Raw genomic sequence first — 13,585 nt, forward strand, 5'->3', positions numbered from 1 at the left:
GCTTAGGTTGGAGTCATTAATACTCGTTTTTCAACCACTCCACCAATTTTTTTTTTAACAAACTATAGTTTTGCAAGTCTTTAGGACATCTACTTTGTGCATGAACAATAATTTTCCAACAATTGTTTACGACAGATTATTTCACTTATAATTCACTGTATCACAATTCCAGTGGGTCAGAATTTACATACACTAAGTTGACTTGTGTTTAAACAGCTTGGAAAATTCCGAAAATTATATCATGGCTTTAAAGTTTCTGAAGGCCATGACATCATTTAAATCAATTGGAGGAGTACCTTGTGGATATATTTCAAGACCTAACTTCAAACTCAGTGCCTCTTTGCTTGACATCAGGGAAAATCTAAAGAAATTAGCCAAGACCTCAGAAATAAAATTGTAGACCTCCACAAGTCTGGTTCATCCCTGGGAGCAATTTTCAAAATGCCTGAAGGTACCACGTCCATCTGTACAAACAACCTAAGTGTATGTAAACTTTTGACTTCAACTGTATGTGTAAAACCTGCCTAACTGGTGCCGAAACAAGTGTATGTGTGCTTGTGTATCCAGTGTTTGTATCCAGTGTTTGTATCCAGTGTTTGTATCCAGTGTGTGTGTCCAGTGTGTGTGTGTGTGTGTGTCCAGTGTGTGTGTTCAGAGAGAGTGTGTGTGTGGGTGTGTCCAGTCTGTGTGTTTCCAATGTGTGTGTTCAGTGTGTATGTGTGTGTCCAGTGTGTGTGTGTCCAGCGTGTGTGTGTGTCCGTGTGTGTGTCCTGTGTGTGTGTGTGTGTGTGACCAGTGTGTGTGTGTGTGTGTCTCCAGTGTGTGTCCAGTGTGTGTGTGGTGCATCTGAACCGTTCTCACAGGGCAGACACAGAGATACCATGGTTATTATTTACTGGCCCAATCTAGTGTGTGTGCGTGTTACTCCACGTATATAAATGTCATATTCTGATCAAACATAACACACATGATTAGAGTGAAACATCATGTTGTGTTTGACACAGGGACACTGAGGAGTCATCATCATACGAAACCCTAAATCCTGGATAGAGGGGCTCAGTGAATGTGGAGGTGAATGTGTTCAGGTGGGTCAGTGTGTCAGAGGAGACTCTGTAGAAGGACAGAGTGCCGGCTGGCCAGTCCAGATACACTCCTACTCTGTGGGAGCTGGAGGGGCGGACGTCTATGATAGTTAGAATATTTTTGTGCCTGGCAGAGTAACTGTTGTCAGAGCAGACCAGACTCCAGGACTTGTCATTGTAGCCAAGCCCACTGTCATTAACCCTTCCTCTCCTGCTGATTCCTTTATATGTCACTCCTATAACACCCACTCTCCCATTCCACTCTGCCTCCCAGTAACAGCGCCCAGTCAGACCCTCTCTACATAGCGCCTGTGGCCAGTCCTCAAATCTCTCTGGGTGATCAGGATACGGCTGCTTCTCTCTCCTCCATGTGACCTTTCTGTTCTCCTCAGACAGAGAGAGATCTCTGTTTACTGTGTTTAGGTCCAGTGTGAGATCACAGACATCTGATGGATGAAACCAGACACAATATTAGAAATCATCATCATTCACATTAGAATGTTAACTCACTTTTCACTAATTCATTTAATGTAGATGTTTATAGGTATCAAAAGGAGAAGTTAAGGTAACTTGAGACTTGTTGAATTATCATATTTTATACAGTATGGTAATATAAAACACACTTATTCCCATTAATTACACACACACACACACTTCTAATGTAACACGAACACCCCACACACATACACAGACACACACATTGCCAAAGCAACTCTTTGTAAACTTTGGTGTCCCTGATTTCTGCTTCTGTAGAACTACAGCTGAACTACAGCTGATATTTAATATGACCAAGTAAGTAATGATGGTGGTCTTTGACTTTGACTTAACTTGAATTAAGACTTATTCTTAGTCAAATTCTTCACAGCAGTCAACACTCACATTTTCTAAGCCCAGGTTTCATTGTGTACTCTCCACCATGTTCCACACTGTAGCGGTAAGCAGAAGAACAGAGAGTCATTGAGTGACAGTAACATTTGTCCAACTGGTGGTCAGAATGTTTGTCTTAACAAGACTGATAAGTCAAACATGTCTGATATGAACATTGACATAAACCCTCTACATACTTGAGTTTCTCCAGTCTGCAGAGTGGATCCTCCAGTCCAGCAGAGAGCAGTCTGACTCCTGAGTCTCCTGGGTGATTGTAGCTCAGGTCCAGCTCTCTCAGGTGTGAGGGGTTTGACCTCAGAGCTGAGGCCAGAGAAGCACAGCCTTCCTCAGTGACTAGACAGCGTGACAGCCTGCAAAGAGTCAAATCATATTAAAACCACACTGCTATTCTTTGGTGGTGAAAATAGTGGCAGTATATTTTTTCGAAATATTCAGATATATCAGTGTCCTGAAACCTGTTCATTCATAACTTAATGTATCATTATTGTAAATTACAAATGATCAAGGTATTGTAGAGAGAAAAATATACATTTACAAATGTTTCATATGCGGTGATAGTATATAATGTCACCTTTTATTTGAGGGTATTTTCATACATAGAAATGCAATCACATTATGTATCTAGTCCCCTATTTGAAGAAGTCATAAGTACTCTGACAAATTAACTGTTTGTGTAAACAAGTCAAAAGTGTAGAATTTGGTCCCAAACCCATTGGTTACATTCTTACTTTGTTTTGGTTGTGTTTTGGGTTGTGTTTTGCCCAATAGTAACTGAATGGTGGATGATGACTGGAGTCATTTTCTGTCTGAGTAGATAACATGTTTCTAAACACTACTAAATTAATCCTGATGATGCCTTGATTAAGAAAAATCATGAATGAATCATGAATAATTTAGTGAGGCTACAACAGAGGTTTCAACAGCTAACCTCTGACCATTAACAGAGGGGGTATGATCTTGGTGCCTTTCTTATTCATCATCATTCACGATTCATTCACTCACACATAATCATGCTAGCATCCACATTTTTTATTTATTTATTTCACTTTATTTAACCAGGTAGGCCAGTTGAGAASGAGTTCTCATTTACAACTGAGACCTGGCCAAGATAAAGCAAAGCAGTGCGACACAAACAACAAGACCCCTATGAAATGGACAAAAATGAATGGCAAGTTATTGGCCTTGTACGAAACATATACACGATCGCAAAAACCACTCAAATGGACGGCAGATCATTCAAAGCTGATGGCAAGTGGAACATGGCAAACGCCAAGCATCATACAGCAACCAAAAAAATCCATAGATGGCGAGCGCGCTCTACTGTAAATTGTCATATGGCAAATGGTCACCAAGTCAAGACCCACGGGTCAAATTTTGAAAATGTTCAAAACTTTTCAAAAATGTTTCACATTCTAAAAAAGTGCTTTCTGGAACATTTTTTCAAAATTCTTTAGATTTTTTTGTCCATTATGTATAACCACTGTATGAATATACCTTTGTCTTATTTTATTGAGTTGTCCATAAGGCCTATGTTTTGTCCATTTGCAATATATGATCATAGGAAGTCAAAAGTCAGTGAAACATTGCCAAATGGCATAAGAAATGTCCAAATGGCATAAGAAATGTCCAGATGCCATACACAAGTATTGAAAGCGCCAAATCAGGATGGTATGTCCATTTGCCATATATGAACCTAAAGGTCAGTGAACCATGTCCAAATGGCATAAGAAATGTCCAAATGGCATTTATACTGACCAAATGATATATATCACTATGTTAACTTCTTATGGCTGAAGGGGCAGTATTGAGTACCTTGGATGAAAGGTGCCCAGAGTAAACGGCCTGCTCCTATGTCATAGTTGCTAATATATGCATATTATTAGTAGTATTGAATAGGAAACACTCTAATGTTTCTAAAACTGTTTGAATTATGTCTGTGAGATTAACTGAACTCATATGGCAGGCAAAAACCTGAGAAATTCCACTTCCTGTTTGGATTTTTTCTGGGGGTGCCATATTTTCAACCAAGCTCTTATTCAAAATACAGAGAGATATTGATGGGTTTTTCACCTCCTACGGCTTCCACTAGATGTCAACAGTCAATAGAACTTAGTCTGATGACTCTAATGTGAAGGGGGGTCAAAGGAGACAGAAATTAGTAATCACTGCCATGAGGTGCCCACGCATTGAACTGGCGCGTTCACGTGAGAGGGAGCTACGTTACATCTCTCAATTGAAGTCGATGTAATTCTCCGGTTGGAACGTTATTCAAGATGTATGTTAACAACATTCTATAGATTGATTCAGTACATCGTTTGCCATGTTTCTACTGACTGTAACGGAACGTTTGGACATTTCGTCACGTTATAGTGGTCGCGTATTTTCTGGTTTCTGTTGAGTCCAACATGGCGGCTAATTTGGCTATTCATCTGAGCTCCGTCTCAGATTATTGCATGGTTTATTTTTCCGTAAGGTTTTTTTGAAATCTGACACAGCGGTTGCATTAAGGAGAGGTATATCTATAATTCCATGGTATAACTTGTAATTATCATCTATATTTATGATGAGTATTTCTGTTTGAAACGATGTGGCTATGCAAAGTCACTTAGATGTTTTGCAACTAGTGAATCTAACGCCTCAATGTAACTCAGATTTTTTTTATATAATAGTGAATTTAATTCAAACAAAACATGCATGTATTGTGTAACATGAAGTCCTGTGACTGTCATCTGATGAAAATAATCGAAGGTTAGTGATAATTTTATCTCTATTTGTTTTTTTGAAAGCTAATCTTTAGCTGGAAAAAATGGCTGTGGTTATTTGTGGTTTTGTGGTGACCTAACATAATCGTTTGTAGTGCTTTCGCTGAAAGCCTATTTGAAATCGGACACTTTGGTGGATTAACAACAAGATTACCTTTAAAATGATATAAGACACATGAATGTCTGAGGAATTTTAATTATGAGATTTCTGTTTTTTGAATTTGCGCCCTGCACTTTCACTGGCTGTTGTCGAGTCGATCCCGTTAGCGGATCTCAGCCATAAGAAAGTTTTAGATGGGCAAAAGAACAACAGACACTGGACAGAGAGGAACTCTGCCTAGAAGTCAGCATCCCGGAGTCACCTCCTCATCACTGTTGACGTTTTAGCAGGAGTGTGTTTTTTGCGTGTAGACTGGCTTTTGTCATATTGATCCCGTTACGAGACTGCAAACATAAAAGGTGAATCAACCCTGAAGGTATATTTGACATGTTTGATGAAAAAACGTCCAAAATGACCAGGGGCACATTCAAATTTCGTCATTTTCATGATGGTCAAAAATAAATTGACCTTATGCAAATGTACGTGGCTGTTTCTCGGAGAGCACTATCGACTTGAGCTCTAGATAAGGTTTCTAAAGCCTTGATATTCTAAAGTTTCAGAGCTCTAGGTCTGACGGTTTCTTGATAATTGAATGCTGGTAACTATTGTAACCTGATGTAAATCTGATGGGTGAAATGACTGATTTACAATCCGGTGATGAGGGTTGTGGGTGTGGTGTGTGTGTGTGTGTGTGTGTGTGTGTGTGTGTGTGTGAGCTTTTCTTTGACATCTGTTGGGATAAATGATTGATTTACAGTTCATGAGGGTTGCCTAATCACACAATTAAGTTTCCTTAGGGTTAAAAAGTGACCTTTTTAACCCTTCGAAACAGCCCCTATGACTCCAATTTAAGGCACTTTCGGATGGCACAGAAAGTAAACACATATCCTGATTGGGGTAGGCTTTTACATAATCCTGAGTTTCAAGTCTTTACGTTAAGAACTGACTGATTTACAGAGGGTTGAATGCAGTGTTTTTCACAAACTGCAGCTTGGGTATATCAAAACACCTTTAGGGTGAATTTAACCACTTCCGGTTGCCCCATGAAGCTTAGAATTAACACAGGTAGTTCTCATAGTGGCCTGATGGATTGACACCGAAGACAGGTTCATATGGAATTTATAACCCACATAGGTTTCAGGTTGAAGTTAGGGGAGCAGGCAATGTATTCCTATGGGGAGAGATGTCATTGCAAACTGTTAGATGTAAATACCCTGTTTTCACTGTTACGGGTTAATGCCACACGGTCAAGGTTAGGCTTGCACAGATTGGGAGGACCTTAGGAACAATCCTGAGGTTGACTTGTGCTTCTAACCCTAACGGTTCTGCCACTGTCACCCAAAAGCACCTGGAATTTAGGCCAGGCTACATTTTGGGCCTACTTTTTTTGCACGGTTGCTGCGCTCAGCTCGAGTGAGCTACGGTTAAGCGAGGCATCTCGTTGAACTCGGCATGGCCTAGAGACTATGGTGATGCAATTTTTTGTGTTGATTTCAGTCTGTCATTTTGGTGATGGTTCATCACTGTTTAAGTGTTTAACGTGTCGTAGACTCATCAACACAGATGTTAGCATGTTCCAAAGATTTCTGTAAGTCTTTAGCTGACACTAGGATTCTTCTTAACCTCAATGAGCATTCTGCTCTGTGCTCTTGCAGTCATCTTTGCAGGACGGCCAGTCCTAGGGAGAGTAGCAACAGTGCTGAATTTTCTCCATTTATATACAATTTGTCTTACCATGGACTTATGAACATCAAGGCTATTAGAGATACTTGTGTAACCCAACATTTTTTAATCTTAGGTCTTCTGAGATCTATTTTGTTCGAGGCGTGGTTCACATCAGGCAATGCTTCTTGTGAATAGTAAATTCTAATTTTGTGAGTGTATTTTATTGGGCAGGGCAGCTCTAACCAACATCTTCAATCTCGTCTCATTGATTGGACTCGAGGTAAGACTCCTGACTCCAATCCACTTTTGGAGAAGTCAATAGCCTAGGGGTTCAAAAACTTTTCCCAACCTACACTGTGAATGTTGAAATGATGTACTCAATATAGAAAAGATAAATACAATAATTGGTGTGTTATTAGTTGAAGCAGACTGTGTTTGTCTATTGTTGTGACTTAGATGAAGATCAGATCAAATTTTATGACCAATTTATGCAGGAAACGAGGTCATTCCAAAGGGTTCACATACTTTTTTCATATATATGAATCAATACCTTGAAATAAAAGGTGACATTCTGTACTGTCGCCTAATATGAAACATTCTGTCTCAAATCCAAAATGCTGGAGCATAGCATCAAATGTAAAACTGTAAGCTTCACTGTCCAAACACATATGGTGTGGACTATGTGTGCCTGGTAAACACATGTGGATCTGGTGAACAGTTATCACTTGTTGACCAACTACAGGAATACTGACCTCAGAGTCTCCAGTTTACAGTGGGGATTCCCCAGTCCAGCAGAGAGCAGCTMCACTCCTGAATCCTTCAGGTCATTGTTACTCAGATCCAGCTCTCTCAGGTGTGAGGGGTTTGACRTCAGAGCTGAGACCAGAGAAGCACAGCCTTCCTCTGTGACTCCACAGCCTGACAGCCTGACAAAGAGATCATCATGACTTCACAAACACACTGTTGATTTAACGAGTAGCGTAGAAGGACAATGGCAGATGCACTTGGTTAATTCTTTCAAACACATAGATCTCCCATCTCCTATAATTGTATGGTCATACTGTTATACTAATGTGAAAATCAATGTATTTTTTCAATACGTTTTTCAATATAATATTATACACATATTATAATGCATATTTTTCTCTAAATTGAATATTTATTCCTGATGATTAGCTCTTATATGTCATTTTATTTACTCACTGAACAGCTCTGGAGGCTTTGACCACTGGCAGCAGCCTCAGAAGACCTTCCTCTGATCTGGAGTATTTCTTCAGGTCAAACACATCCAGRTCCTTTTCTGAAGTCAGCAACACAAAGACCAGAGCTGACCACTGTGCAGGTGACAGTTTGGATCCAGAGAGACTTCCTGAGCTCAGGTAGCTTTGGATCTCCTCCACTAGAGAATGGTCATTCAGTTCATTCAGACAGTGGAACAGATTGATGCTCCTCTCTGGAGAGYGATTCTCCCTGATCTTCTRCTTGATGTACTTSACTGTTTCTTCATGGSTCTMTGAGCTGCTTCTTGTCTTTGTCAGTAYACCTRGTAAGTGCTTCTGATTGGACTCCAGTGAGAGGCCCAGAAGGAAGCGGAGGAAAAGGTCCAGGTTTCCCGTCTCACTTTGTAAGGCTTTATCCACAGCACTCTTGTAGACAGTAACTTCAGGCTTGTTTCTGAAAAGCGAAGAAATATTACTGGACGTTGATTGCAGTTCGGCCATTAGATTCTCATTGTTGTTGATGAATGAGAGGAACACATATACAGCAGCCAGAAACTCCTGAATGCTCAGATGGACAAAGCAGTACACCTTTACCTGGTACAGCCCACATTCCTCTTTAAAGAGCTGTGTGCACAATCCTGAGTACACCAAGGCTTCATTGACATCAATGCCAGCCTCTTTCAGGTCTTCTTCATAGAAAATCAGATTGCCTTTCACAAGCTGTTGAAAAGCCAGTTTTCCCAGTGACAGAATGCTCTCTTTATTCCAGTGTGGACCTGTCTCTTCTTTCCCAAGATACTTTTCATTCTTCTGTTTGGTATGAAACTCCACAAGGTGTGTGTACATCTCAGTCAGAGTCTTGGGCATCTCTTCTCTCTTATGTTTCAGCATGTGTTCAAGGACTGTTGCAGAAATCCAACAGAAGACTGGAATGTGGCAGGATAGGTGGGGAGAGGTTTGGAGACTGATTAAGGAATTAACCAGAAAAATACATTAATTTCTCAGCTGCCTACAATGTCTGTGCGTGAATTAATACCTTTTAAATGCTACATATTTTCCCAATAGATGGAAAGCATAAGACCAGAGTTATAGGCTACAAGCAGCAATATGAATGACATATAAAATAGCTTGCAACCACAGACTATATGTCCATGATTTTCTAAAATGGTCATTACTTTAGTTGCTAATATCCTTGTATTAGGCTGTGTTGTTTTGGGAGAGCAAGAAATAGTGACTATAGCAGGTATTGAACTCCAGGTAAATCATATAGTCTAATAGCCTCAACTCAGTAAACATTCATTATATAAAACATCTTATATTGATATTGCGAGTAACCCTCTGAAATAGACAAGACAAGAGTGCGTCTTCCACCACCAAATAATTAATAATTAAACGCCTCCCGGTTAGTAAATTTCCTAATTTCTGAAAATGGGATATAATAGTTTTGGATATGAACTCTTCTTCTGTTCCATCTGAGCTCAGAGTAGGATGACAGATGTAATGTTTTGTCTCTGGTTGTGTTGAAGTCCAATCAAGCAGGAGAGACCAGCCTCCCCTGTTCCCAGCTGTGTGTCATGAAGAGTGACCAGTCTATGGGTATCCTACTAGGGGTTTTTTTAAAGAAGGAAAAAAGGGGGCAGACTTTTTCTACTGAACAAGGTAAGAAGAACTCATGGGTCAGGTCAGTGGAGTTAAACAACATGTCTCTGTCATTTCTCCTCTCCATTTTCCCATTTTTATTTTGGTTGTTTTCATAATCATAAGGCTAATTATTTTGTCAATTTTCACAGTCCTGAAATCATATTAAACAAACAACATTCCTCCGTGTGTGTGTTGTGTGTGTGTGTGTGGTTGTTGTTTGGTGTTGGTGTGTGTGTGTGTGTGTGTGTGTGTGTGTGTGTGTGTGTGTGTGTGTGTGTGTGTGGTGTGTGGTGTGTGTGTGTGCGCGTGTGCCGTGTTGGCGTGTGGGTGTGGTGTGGTACTCTGAAGAAAGGATATAATCTCTATCCTGATAGGCGCTAGCGTTTTTACCCTATACATGTACAATATTCTCATTACTTCAATTATTCATACTGGTAGACTGCACATTGAGAATTGCTATTTTGTAAATGCATCAGAGTCGAGGATGCGGTAGGATGGTAGTTTACGAGGTTGTTTTGGCAGCATGAGTGCAGGATGCTTTGTTTGGCGAAATAGGGAAGCAATTCAGATTTTAATTTTTGGATTTGGAGTGCTTAATGTGAGTCTGGAAGGAACGTTTACAGTCTAGTCCAGGGTATTTGAGTTGTCCACATATTTAAGTCAGACCGTCAGAGTATGATGCTGGACGGGCGGCAGGTGCAGGCAGCGTTCGGTTGAAGAGCATGCCTTTAGTTTTACTTGTATTTAAGAGCAGTTGGAGGCACAGAAGGAGATTGAAAATAGGACCGTATAGCTACTGTATTATAATTTAATCAGGTCGGTTTTTATTTGAATCATCTTTCATACATAATTTTTATACGTTGCAACATTTACTATCACTTTAAAGACTTTGGGCAACTTTGTATTTTGTAGTCAACTTTGTTCGTGAAGTTATCCGGTGGAGTCAAGAAAAGACTAATAAACATTGTGATCAATGTTTAGTTGAGTATATTCTGTGGTTAAGTGAGCGGGAAGGTAAAAGCATTTAACAACTCACGTTCAGCTGTTCTATCTAGTTGTCTAGCGATGCACTGTAGCTGTTCCAGGCGTTAATAACAATGGTTTTTGGGAAACAGATTAGATTTTAACGATGCTCCTACAAAGGTTTTAATGGTGGACTTGAGCCTTAAAATCTTTGGGAAACAGGCCCTGGATAAGAAAACAGTCTGCTAAATTACTAATATAATACTGTGTTTACATACAGATCTTTACTATTGACATGTATTTATATTAATTTTGTGCATTTGTCGCAGTTCTTTATTAAACGTGATGTTCTTTGTTAATTTACTGTGTAAAACCTAGCCAGTACTACTGAATTTCTGAGAGTGAGGCAGATATATATTATTACTGTGTAAAACCTAGCAGTCTACTGATTTCTCTGAGAGTGAGGCAGATATATATTATTACTGTGTAAAACCTAGCAGTACTACTGATTTCTCTGAGAGTGAGGCGATATATATTATTACTGTGTAAAACCTAGCAGTACTACTGATTTCTCTGAGAGTGAGGCAGATATATATTATTACTGTGTAAAACCTAGCAGTACTACTGATTTCTCTGAGAGTGAGGCAGATATATATTATTCTGTGTAAAACCTAGCAGTACTACTGATTTCTTGAGAGTGAGGCAGATATATATTATTACTGTATAAAACTAGCAGTACTACTGATTTTCTGAGAGTGAGGCAGATATTAGCATTTGCAAAAAAACATATTATTTGTCTCTCTGAAATGAAACATCAAGTGATAGATTTTAAACAAAATACATGTCTGTCATTGAACAACCCATGCATGTTAGATAGTGAATAAAACACACCAATCTCTTTAAATTCTTTAAACATAAAAGCTAATTTACGAACATTTCTGAAAATGGATATATAGCGTTTTTGGAATGAAACTCTTCTTATGTTTCCCCATCTGAGCTCAGAGTAGATGAGAGATGTAATGTTTGTCTCTGTTGTGTTGAAGCCAATCAAGCAGGAGAGACCAGCCTCCCCTGTACCCAGCTGTGTGTCCATGAAGAGTGACAAGTCTATGGTCTACCTATAACTGTTTAGAGAGGAGACTTTTCTACTGAACAAAGGTAAGAAGAACGATGGGTCATGGTCAGTGAGTTAAACAACACTGTCTCTAGTCATTTCTCCTCTCCCATTTTCCCATTTTTTTGTTGTTTTCAATAATCCTAGACTAAATCTTTGTCCATTTCCATAGTCCTAAACAATATTAAACAACACAATATTTTCCCTCCCTGTGTGTGTGTGTGTGTGTGTGTGTGCTGGTGGTGAGTGTGTGTGTGTGTGTGGTAGTGGTGTGTGTCGTCCACGTGTGTGTGTGTGTGTGGGGTTGTGTGTGTGTGAGTAGTGGTGTGTTGTGTTAGTGTGTTGGTGGTTGGTGTGTGTTGTGTGTGTGTGTGGGTGTGTTGTGTAGGTGTGTGTGTGTGTGTGTGTGTGTTGAATGTGTGCATACGTGGTGAGAGATGAATCTATGTTTTGTCGACAGAACTATACAACAGGAGAGATCAGAGTCAGAGATCTAGTGGAGTCTTCCCAGAGTTCATCAAACAGACCTGGCCTCCATATTCAGGTGGATCGTGGTCCCTGCTTATGTATACATTTTTTTTGTTTACTCATGTAAAGTTGATCTGTCTCATCATTCATATTATGTGTTAAGAAAGCATTTCTATCCTCTTGATTAACTTATTTACTTTCTTTATTCAGTTTGCTTGAAGCAATATTATAATTTGGAAGAGCGGCATGAAATTTGTCAAGAGGATTCTTAAGCTACAGAACTCCCAGAAGGCTTTGTGAGTCGAGACAGGCTAAGCAATGATAAGGACGTGTGGATGCTGAAGATGAGAGAAAGCCAGGAGAGCAGTGCAGAGAGGGGGCTCTGAAAGATCACACTGCACGTCCTGAGGATAATGAACCAAGAAGACCTTGCTGAACACCACTGGAGAATGTAGACTGTAGTGTGCTCATGTTGAATGCTGTTTTATAACATTTAAAAGCTGAGCAGTAAAGTACAGCTAAGAGTAGCTTTTTGGTGGAAACTCATGATATTGAGCAGTCTTGACAACAACACCTATGGAACCTCCATCAAGTAGAGCAGGGATGTGTTGTGTAGATTAAATTTAGAAGAGAGAGACAACTTAATCAATAATACCATCAATAAATACCACACTAATAATATAATCAGTCCCACAGTCTTGTATGCATTATGGAAAACATTTACCAATAGATATTATAAGTAACAGCTTAAGAGAATCAATGATAACTTATAACTTTAAAAAGTCTAAATACTGTAGGATTAAAACAGACAGTAATATTAATACCTCTGTGTTTTCTAGTTACATGAGCTTGCTTGATTTGCCCACGTGGAACTCAAGATCAATACTAAAGAAGAAGTTTCAATGTGTATTTGAGGGATGCTACAACAAGGAAACCCAACACTTCTCAATAAGAATCTATCAAGAGCTTACATCAAGAGGGTGGAACAGAGAGGTAATAATGAACATGAGCTGAGACAGATTGGAGACAACAACCGGAAAGCAAGCAAGACCAGAGACTGCAATCAAATGAACGACATCTTTCAAACCTTTAATCACAAGACAAACTTATCAGAACGTGCTGACAAAGGGAGTCGCTGGATTGGAAAAATCAGTCTCTGTGGAGAAGTTCATTTGGACTGGGCTGAAGGAAAAGACAAATCAGAATGTTAGCAGAATTTGGATTTTCATTCTTTTCCGGGACTGAATTGATGATAAGAGGACAAACCCACTTTCATTGAACTTCTCAATCACCTTCTCAACTGGACAAACACTCAAGATCTCAACTAACGACAAAGTACAAAGAGTCTCTGTGATCTTGATGGTCTGGATGAGTGCCGACTGGCCCTAGCACTTCGCGAAGAAACAAGATTTTGGGACGTACACAGTCAACTCCGTGGATGTTTGCTGACAAGAGTCTTGCAAGGAAGATCTGCGTTCCCTCTGGTCTCCTCTGGATAACTACCCGACCTGTAAGCAGCCAAATAAGGATCCCTTCAGGTGTGTTGACCAACGGGGGGTGACAGAGAGTACGAGGGTTCAATGGACCAAGAAGGAGGAGTCTTCAGGAAGAGATTCAATGATGAGGACTGGCCAGCAAATCATCTCACACATAACGAATCAAGGAGCCTCACATCATGGTGC

The 13,585-nt window shown here is 39.8% G+C and overlaps 1 pseudogene; it reads right to left on the reverse strand.

Moving 5' to 3' along the window:
• Positions 1–13,585, reverse strand: part of LOC112073160 (uncharacterized) — a 57,162-nt pseudogene that overhangs the window by 40,298 nt on the left and 3,279 nt on the right.

This window comes from Salvelinus sp. IW2-2015, unplaced genomic scaffold (genome assembly GCF_002910315.2).
Source record: "Salvelinus sp. IW2-2015 unplaced genomic scaffold, ASM291031v2 Un_scaffold2171, whole genome shotgun sequence".
Lineage (NCBI taxonomy): Eukaryota > Metazoa > Chordata > Actinopteri > Salmoniformes > Salmonidae > Salvelinus > Salvelinus sp. IW2-2015.